The sequence below is a fragment of the Erinaceus europaeus genome, chromosome 10, assembly GCF_950295315.1.
Source record: "Erinaceus europaeus chromosome 10, mEriEur2.1, whole genome shotgun sequence".
Taxonomy (NCBI): domain Eukaryota; kingdom Metazoa; phylum Chordata; class Mammalia; order Eulipotyphla; family Erinaceidae; genus Erinaceus; species Erinaceus europaeus.
In genome coordinates, this window is record NC_080171.1 from 94,049,781 (window position 1) to 94,060,557 (window position 10,777).

The window sequence follows — 10,777 nt, forward strand, 5'->3', positions numbered from 1 at the left end:
TTCCTGATGTATATCATCATTTGTTTTCATTTGAATTTGTTCCTTTGTTTCTTGTTTTTTTAATTTATTTTTATTTAAGAAAGGATAAATGAACAAAACCATAGGGTAGGAGAGGTACAACTCCACACAATTCCCACCACCCAGTCTCCATATCCCACCCCCTCCCCTGATAGCTTTTCCATTCTCTATCCCTCTGGGAGCAATGACACAGGGTCGTTGTGGGTTGCAGAAGGTAGAAGGTCTGGCTTCTGTAATTTCTTCCCCGCTGAACATGGACTTTGACTGGTCGATCCAAACTCCCAGTCTGCCTCTCTCTTTCCCTAGTAGGTTGGGTCTCTGGGGAAGCAGAGCTCCAGGACACATTGGTGGGGTCTTCAGTCCAGGGAAGCCTGGCCAGCATCCTGATGGCATCTGGAACCTGGTGGCTGAAAAGAGAGTTAACATACAAAGCCAAACAAATTGTTGAGCAATCAAGAACCCAAAGGTTGGAATAGTGGAGAGGAAGTGTTGGGGGGGGCTACTCACTGCAAACTCTAGTGTACTTCTGCTTTCAGGTATATATTTTGTAGTAGTTTATGGATACGTGTGAATATATGCTCTCTTTCTCAGAACCTGGTATATATCTAGGTTTTGGGACTTTGTTAGAAAGTGATCCACCTGGGATGAAATTAGAGAATACTATGAAAGAAAAGCTCTCACCCGAGTAATGAAGCTGAAGGGTTGTCATTCCACACATGAAGTCTCTGGACACAGTCTGAGCTGAAGCATGTTGAGGTGGCAATCGTTGTGTTGATTAGGTTGCAATCCGCAGATGCAATATTATTTGATATGGATTGGGAGAGGCATGTGGGAAAGTGGGTCCTACTCTAAGGTTCCAGGACGGGGGGAAATATAGGCTCTATAGTGGAGATGTGAGGTTCCTGCTGTCTTAGGGTTCAAAAAGACAATGGATAGTTAATGTTATCATCACATTATTTGGTAATTGGGTTAACTTTGAAAAGTCCTTTTGTTAGGGTTTGCTGTATAGTACCCGGTATCTTGTATATAGCTGTGCTACTGGATGCTTCTGATATACTTGGTCTAGGCTTTTGAGAAAGTCCACATATCAAATACACAGCCTATAAATTAAAAAGACTCAGTCTGTGTTTTAAAAACTTCGAGACATACAATTAATTTTCCCCCTCTCATATTATCTAGTGATGTATATGACTACATTTACTAGGAGTGTACATAAACACCATTCCCACCACCAAAGGACTGTGACCCATCCCTTCCACCCACTCCCACCCCCCACTGGCCCAGGAAGTTGGATGTCTACCCCTCACCACAGGATTTTTACTTCGGTGCCCTACTTACAATTTAGTCAGGTCCTGCTTTTAGTTTCCCTTTCAGATCTTCTTACTCAACTTCTGTTGATGAGTGGGATCATCCCATACTCATCTTTATCTTTCTGACTTAGCTCACTTAACATAATTCCTTCTAGCTCTGTCCAAGATGGGTCAGAGAAGGTGGGTTCATTGTTCTTGATAGCTGCATAGTATTCCATTGTGTATATATACCACAGCTTTCTCAGCCACTCATCTTTAGTTGGGCACCTGGGTTGCTTCCAGGTTTTAGCTATTATGAATTGTGCTGCTATGAACATAGGAGTACACACCTCTTTTTGGTTGGGTGTTATGGAGTCCTTGGGGTATAACCCCAGGAGAGGAATTACTGGATCATATGGAAGGTCCATGTCTAGCCTTCTGAGAGTTTTCCAGACTGCTCTCCACAGAGGCTGTACCAATTTACATTCCCACAAGCAATGTAAAAGGGTTCCTCTGTCCCCACAGTCTCTCCAGCATTTGTTGCTGCTGTCCTTTTTGATGTATGCTATTCTTACAGGAGTGAGGTGGTATCTTAATGTTGTCTTAATTTGCATTTCTCTGACAATCCGTGACCTAGAGCAGTTTTTCATATGTTTGTTAGCCTTTTGGATCTCCTCTGAGGTGAATGTTTTGTTCATATCCTCTGCCCATTTTTAGATGGGGTCATTTGCTTTTTTGGTGCTAAATTTGCTGAGCTCTTTATAAATTTTGGTGATTAGTTTCTTATCTGATGTATGGCATGTGAAGATCTTCTCCCATTCTGTGAGGGGTCTCTTTGTTTGTGTGATAGTTTCTTTGGCTGTGCAGAAGCTTTTCAATTTGATGTAGTCCCAGTGGTTTGTTTCTGCTTTAGTCTTCCTTGCAATTGGGTTTGATTCATCAAAGATGTCCTTGAGGTGGAGGTGGGAAACTGTTTTACCAATGTTTTCCTTTAAGTATTAGATTGTTTCTGGTCTAACATCCAGGTCTTTGATCTATTTGGAGTTGATTTTTGTTTCTGGTGAGATAAAGTGGCTCAATTTCATTCTTCTGCATGTAACAACCCAGTTTTTCCAGCACCATTTATTGAAGAGAGCCTCCTTCTTCCATTTAATCTTTTGGGCCCCCTTATCAAAGATTAGATGTCCATAGGTGTGGGGATTTATTTCTGGGCTTTCAGTTCTGTTCCACTGGTCTGTGTGCCTACTTTTGTTCCATTACCATGTGGTTTTGATGATGATGGCTTTATAATATAGTTTGAGATCTGGGAGTATGATGCCTCCATTTCTGTTTCTTTTCCTCAAGATGGTTTTGGCAATTCTAGGTGTTTTCAGGTTCCAGATTGTAGTGTTTGTTCCATTCTCTTAAAGAAGCTTGGTGGAACTTTGATGGGTATTGCATTAAATTTGTATATGGCTCTGGGGAGAATATTCATTTTGATGATATTTATTCTTCCAATCCATGAGCATGGGATGTCTTTCCATTTCTTGGTATCAGTTTCAATTTCCTTGATTAGTGACTCATTGCTTTCAGTATACGAGTCTTTCACTTCTTTGGTCAACTTTATTCCTAGGTATTTTATTGAATTTGCTGAAACAGTAAATGGGAGTGATTTCTGGATGTATTATTCTTCAGATTTAGTGTTTGCATAAAGAAATGCCACTGTTTTTTGTACATTGATTTTTGTAGCCTGATACCTTTCTATATTGCCTAATAACCTGCAGTAGTTTTCTGCTGGATTCTTTAGGTTTTCTATGTATACTATCATATCATCTGCAAATAGTGAGAGCTTGACTTCTTCCCTTCCAATCTGCATTCCTTTGATTTCTTTCTCTTGCCTGATTGCTATGGCAAGAACTTCCAATACTATGTTGAAGAGTAATGGTGACAGTGGACAGCCTTGTCTAGTCCCCGATCTGAGGGGGAATGCTTTCAGCTTCTGTCCACTGAGTACGATGTTGGCTGTAGGTTTTCTATATATGGATTCCACTATCTTGAGGAATTTCCCATCTATTCCCATTTTTTGTAGAGTTTTGAGCATGAATGGGTGTTGGATTTTGTCAAAAGCTTTCTCTGCATCTATTGAGATAATCATGTGGTTTTTGGCTTTGCTTTTATAGATGTGGTGAATGACATTGATTGACTTACGGATGTTGAACCAGCCTTGCATTCCTTGGATGAATCCCACTTGGTTGTGATGAACAATTTTTTTGATGAGTTGTTGTATCCGGTTGGCCAAGATCTTGTTTAATATTGAGCATCTATGTTCATCAGAGATATTGGTCTGTAGTTTTCCTTTTTTGTTGTGTCCCTATTTCCTTTTGGTATCAGGTTGGTGTTGGCTTCTTAGAAGGTGGAAGGGAGTATTCCTGTTTCTTCAGTCTTATGGAAAAGTTTAAGAAATATGGGTACTGTTTCCTGAAAGCTTTATAGAATTTGTTTGTGAAGCCATCTGGTCCAGGACTTTTGTTGTTGGGGAGATTCTTAATAACGGTTTCAGTTTCTTTGTCTGTGTTGATGCATTTAGGTTTTGTAGTTCTTCTTGGTTCAGTTTTGGAAGGGCATATGTTTCTAGGAATTCTTCCATTTCTTCCAGATTCTCTAGCTTGGTGGCATATAGTTCTTCATAGAAGTTTCACATGATTTTCTGGATTTCTGTGGTGTCAGTTGTGATATCTCCTCCATTGTTTACAATTCTATTAATTTGAGTCTTCTCTCTTTTTTGTTTGTTGAGTCTGCCTAGGGATTTGTCAATTTTGTTTAATTTCAGAGAACCAACATTTGACTTCATTGATATTTTGTGTGGTTCTCTTATTTTCAATGTTGTTTATTTCTCCTCTAATTTAATGATTTCTGTCCTTCTGGTTGCTTTAGGGTTCCTTTGTTCCTCTTCCTCTAAGTCCTTGAGGTGTGCAGTAAGGTCGTTCATTTGAGCTTTTTCTTGATGTTTAATATGTGATTGTATGGCTATAAGTTTCCCTCTCAATACTGCTTTAGCTGTGTCCCAAATATTTTGATAGGTTGTGTCTTAATTTTCATTTGTTTCCAGGAACATTTGAATTTCCTGCTTGAGTGAGTCTCTGACCTAGTGGTTCTTAAGGAATATGTTGTTTACTTTCCAAATTCTGTGACTTTTAATAATTTTCTGTTTGTTATTAAATGTTAGTTTTACTCCACTGTGGTCTGAGAAGATACCTGGGATGATTTCAGTGCTCTTGAATTTATTGATGCTGTCTTTGTGGCCTAACATGTGGTCTGTCCTTGAGTATGTGTTATGTGGATTTGAAAAGAATGTGTATTCCAGTGTTTTGGGGTGAAGGACTCTGAAAATGTCCAAGAGGCCTAGTCTGTCCATCTCTTCATTTAATTCTCTTGTATCTTTGTTGATTCTCTGCTTTGTTGATCTGTTTAAGTGTGATAGTGGGGTGTTAAAGTCTCCCACTATTATTGTATTACTATTGATGTATTTTTGAATTTCTTTCAGTACGTGCTTGATCTATTTAGATGGTCCCTCATTGGGTGCATAGCTGTTAATAGTTGTTAAGTCTTCTTGGCTGATTGATCCTCTAATAATCATGTAATGTCCTTGCCTATCTTTTATTACTTTATTTAATTTAAAATCTATTGTGTCTGAGATGAGAATGGCTGTTCCTGTCTTTTTTTTGTGGTCCATTAGCCTGTAGGATAGTTTTCCATCTTTTCACTTTAAGTCTGTGTTTACCTTGTTGTGTCAGATGGGATTCTTGCAAGCAGCATATGGTTAGGTTATGTTTTCTGATCCATACCCCCACTCTGTGCCTTTTTATGTGTGAGTTTAAGTCGTTGACATTTATTGATATTATGGATTTAATGTATTATGGTGTGATTGTTCAACAAATTTTTATTTTCTCTGATATATTGCAAGTATTATAGTGATGTTCTTGTTTATAAGAGGTCTTTTAGAACCTCTTTCAGGGCCAGTTTGGTGATGGTTGCCTCCTTTAACTGTTGTTTGTCTAAGAAGGTTTTGATGCCTCCATCTAGTTTGAATGAAAGTCTAACAGGATATATTATCCTTGGTTGAAACCTTTTTACATTCAGGCTCGATAGATATCTTGCCATTCTCTTCTGGCTTTTAGAGTTTGAGTGGAGAAGTCTGCTGTTAGTTTTATGGGTTTTCCCCTGTATGTGACTTTTTGTTTATCTCTTGCAGCCTTTAGGATCCTTTCTTTATCCTTACTTCTTCTCATTGTGACTATGATGTGTCTTGGTGTCTTCAGGTCTGGGTTGATTCTGTTTGGAACTCTCTGGGCCTCTTGTATGTTGATCTCCTTTCTGTTATTCAGGTCTGGGAAATTTTCTTCTATAATTTCCTCTAGAATGTTTGCTTCCCCTTCCTCTCTTTCTTCCTCTGGCAGGCCAATTATATGAATGTTACTTCTTTTGAGATCATCCTAAATTACTCTGTTGTTGTTTTCTGTGTCTCTCAATCTCTCTTTGATCTCTTTCACCTGTTTCTAGTTTTCTTTAACTCATCCTCTGTCTGACTAATTCTGTTTTCTGCTTCTGTTAGTCAGCTTTCCCTTCCCTCAGCTTCTTTCCTCAGTTCAGCTATTTCAGCTTTCAGTTCTCTAATTGCCTCATGGTAATCGGTATTCTCCTTGGGGGTCTCAACTGTCGTTTCCCTTATACTGCCATTCCTTTCCTACAATGTTGTTTTCATATCTGTGATTAATAAGTTTATTATTGCTTGCATACTTTTCTTATCTATGGTTACTTCTGGGTGATTTATAGTTTCTTCTAGGCTTGTAGTAGCAGTTTTATTTCTTCTTGATCTACCCATTTTTTTGATTAATGTGTTTCTTATTTTTATGTTCTGTTGTTCCTCAGTTGTTGTGTTTTGAGTACAAGCAACACTGTACTAAATACCTTTATGACAAATGCTATCTCCAACCTCAGAAATTACAATAGCAACTGAAGCAAGGATTGAAGCAGTTTAATCACTACCAGTTAGCCAAACAATGTCTCCATTCCATGAAAAATTAACAACCGAGTCCAAGTGAAGAAGAAAGAGAAAGGAAAGAAGGGATAGCAAGAATAGACAATTATGCAAATTTACTATCCATTGTATATTCTAGGGGTAGCAAGAGGAGAAATGGAAGTAAAGCAGAGATACACACATAGAAAGTCCACTCTTAGTCAGATTTCGTCCCAAAAATAAATCACAAATGTATATCAGTGAATTCAGAAAGCCAAAGAAGAAGGAAGGAAGAAAGGAAGACAAGACAAAAAAGAGGAACAAGAGATAGAAAAGAAAAAAGATAAGAAAACAAGTTGTAATAAAATAGCAGTGAAAGGAAAGTTTTTTAATTGATTAATTTATTTTTTATTTTATTTTATTTTATTTTTTTAATTAGCTAGGAGCAGAGAGGAGGGGAGAGTGGGTAGAGGAGGTAGGATTAGTGAAACAAATTCCTCTCACAATGGATAAGATGCCCAGTTCCCAGGCAATGAAAGATACCCTAAGAGTTAATTCTGGTCAACCTAAAGGAGGGGGCAAAGAGATACTCCTTTATATAATATTAATAATAAAATAGATCAGGGTAAAAAAAACCTGTCCCAGATTGCCTCAAGCCTCCTGAGCATAGGAAGCTGATTGTTAAGAAAGTAAAACAAACAAACAACAGAAAAAAAAACACCTCAGGAATAGACAAGAATAGCAGGAATAGGCAGTTATGCAAATCTACTATCCACTGTATATTCTAGGGGTAGTTATAGGAGAAAGGGAAGTAGAGCAGAAATACACACAGAGACAGTCCACTCTGAGTCAGATTTCTTCCTCAAAATAATTCCCAACTTGTATCAGTGAATTCAGAAAGCTGAAGGAGGAAGGAAGAAAGGATGACAAGAATGAAAAAAAGAAGAAAAATAAGAGAGAGAGAGAGAGAGTAAAGAAAAATATAAGAAAAAGAATAGTAATAAAAGAGCAGTGAAAGGAAAGAGTTTTTAATTAATTAATTTATTATTTATTATTTAATTAGGTGGGGGTGAGGGAGAGAGTGGGTAGGGGAGGTAGGAAGAGTGAAACAAGTTACTTTAGCAGTGGATAAGACAGCCAGTCCCCTAGCAATGGAAAATACACTAAGAGTTAATTTTGGCCAACCTGAAGGAGAGGGGGAAAGGGATACATGTTTATCTTCTATTGATAATAAAATAGAACAGAGTAAAAAACCTGTCCTGTCTTCAGCTTGGATGGCTCAAGATTGCCTCAGGCCCCCTTCTTCTTTTAGCGTTTGCCCTCAGGCCCCCTGAGGACAGGCAGCTGATTGTTGAGAAAATATAGCAAAAACAACAACAACAACAACAAAAACCAAACAAACAACCTCTGGCGGTCTTTCCCTGTCTGAGTAAGGCTCTGCCTGGTTGAATACTTTGGAATATTTGTAGCTGGAATTGGCCACTTAGAAAGAAAAAAGGCCAAGGGTTTCAGAAAAGAATAGAATTAGAATGAATAAAAAAATAATAAAAAAAGAATTAGAATGAATGACACCCCCTGGTGGGACAGGAATCTTGGTAAAGAAAGAAGCTCAGCAGGGGAGCCTGCTAGGAGCAGATCTCTGGCCCCCAGGGACTTGTTATGGGGGGGGTGTGCTTCAGGAATAATAATTAAAATTTTTTTCCCTTTCTTTTTACTCTATTTTCTAACCCAAATTGAGTTATAGTCACCTCTTTGGCGTCACTGCTAGGACCCCTTATTGACTGTCCTGCTAAAGGCAAAAAATCCTGCCATTTTCAGTAGATGGTATTGGAGCTCAAGTCACTAGCAGCTTCTCATTCCACCATCTTCCGGAATCTCTTTCCTTTTGTTTTTATCTTCCTCACAATTTTACTTGTATCATTGAATATGTCCATACAACTTAGATGGAAAAGAGTTCTACTAATATTTTCCTTTAATTGTTTGATATATTCCGGTCTAGCATTCAAGTCCTTTATCTATTTGGAGTTTAATTTTTTTGTGTGTGGTGAAATGGGTTTAGTGTCATTCTTCTGCACATTTTAACTCAATATTCCCAAAACCTTTTGTTGAAGAGACTCTCCTTTCCCCATTTAATAGTTTGGGATCCCTTGTAAAAAATTAGATGTTCACAGATGTGGAGGCTTATTTTTGTACTCTTAGTTCTATTCCACTGGTCAGTGTTGTTAAAATTCGAAGGCTCCAGCTGGCCAGGCTAGCTTCACGGGCGGGTAACAGAGATGACCAGAGACATACGGCTGGGCAGGGAAGCTGTATTTTTTTATTCAGGAACAACGATTCATAAACTAACCCAAACTAATCACCAAACAGAACTCTGTTGCCTCTTTCCCCCGCGATGGTGCCAAGCACTCTCGAACTCTGGAACTCTGGAACTCTCTCGGGGTTCCTTGGGGCGGGGCCAAGCGGGCCCGCGAAACTAGCAGGACTGATCCAATTTTCTTGGCAGGGGGAGAGCTAGAACAACCTAATGTAAAGCATACAACAATTCCCCCTTTTCTTTTTAACTAAATGACTACAGTATCAAGGGTGTGGGGTGAACAGAAACCTATATCGTACAGGCATTTTTAAAAAAAAGAAACTGGCACAAACATGGAGAAACATGTAAGCAAGTAACAAGAACCAGTGTGCTGCCAAGGGAAGGCCTGAGGGGGCCATTTCTTGCCTCTGTGGGCAAAACTTTATCAGCTTAAAAAAAACATTTCTTGCCTCTGGGGGTCATACTTGCCTCGACAGGCATTTGCATGGGGGTGGGGAATGGCCTAGAGTCCCAAAGGCAGCTGGCTGCAATTTATTTACTATGAAACAAAACTTGTTATTAGCATAACCACAGCACAATCTAAAATTTCTAATGGAGAAGGAATTTGAGACTTTTACATATCAACAACGTCTTTTTAACCTTTTGTTACACCCATTCAAGATGGAGACACACCCTAGGTGTGCGCAGGAAAGGAAACCTCAGGCATGAGAATAATTAGCATAGCCAATGTGTAATCTACCATTTCTAATAGAGAAGGTAATTGAGAGTTTTACATATCAACAAGTCTATTTACCCTTTTGTTTAGACCAACTTAGTTAAAATATATTGATTGTTAACTAATTTTTACCTCAGACTTCAGATGTAAGTTAATTTTATCTTTATGAAAATTACGTTGAAAACCTTTTTCATTTAACTTTCACTGGTAAGAATTTAGCCTTAAAGTTACTGTTTACCAAACTTTAAACATACACATAAACATGGTCATTAATACACAAGGAGAGAAACCTTTGTTATGGAAGACATGTCATTTTAAACACGAATTTAGATATGTACTGTCTTAGTTGTTGGGGGGGGGGTCACCATCCGGAGGTGGCTTCTCGCGCAGCTCCACTTCAAGGAATTGCAGGTTGCGATCTCTGCACAAATCTCTGCGTACTCCAGCTTGTCTGCCTTCAGACCGGACCCGCAGCTGGAGATCTCGTGTGCCCAGTTTCGGCAGGGAGCCCGGGGGTCCGGGAGGTCCGGGATCGTTCCAGAATTCATAGCAAGAGGGCGGGCGGGCCAGCCTTGTAGAAGGCATGGGCCGAGGTGCTCAGGGGTGGTGGCCATGATAGGCCACCGCGGTCCTGCCCCATGGCCCTGCCATGTCTGCTGCCCTGTTCGCAGTGGCCGAGTAGCGTGGAGGGATCACGTGTCCAGTGCCCTGCGCCATGTGGTGGAAAGCCGGCTCTTGTGGGCTGGCCTGTGTGCTGGCATTGGGCGCCTGCGTGGTGGCATCGGGCTCCAGCGTGTTGGCATCGGGCTCTAGCGTGTTGGCATCGGGCTCCAGCGTGTTGGCATTGGGCTCCTGTGTGGTGGCATCCTGCGGGCTGCGGGGCTGTGGGCGCGGTGCGCGGGGTTGTCTGGGCGCAGCCAGCTGGCTGGCTGTTTAGCCAGGTGGAAACAGCAGCTCCGCGCCTCACCTCCCGCCCACTGGCTATTCTCGCTGGCTGTTTTGAGTTCACCTGAGCGAGTGGAAACCACAGAGTGGTCCAGAGATAAATGTTCCAGAAACAGCAAAACAGTCTCTTGAAGAAAGAGCAGAGGCCTTTGGAGATCTCTTCACAAGCAGAAGAGAAGGCCATAGTACATAGGTAGCCAAATTGTCTTTACTTATCAGAGAGATGCGCAGGTCAGGTCCACGTGGGCGCCATTTGTTGTTAAAATTCGGAGGCTCCAGCTGGCCGGACTAGCTTCATGGGCGGGTAACAGAGACGACCAGAGACATACGGCTGGGCAGGGAAGCTGTATTTTTTTATTCAGGAACAATGATTCATAAACTAACCCAAACTAATCACCAAACAGAACTCTGTTGCCTCTTTCCCCTGTGACGGTGCCAAGCACTCTGGAATTCTGGAACTCTGGAACTCTCTCGGGGTTCCTTGGGGCGGGGCCAAGTGG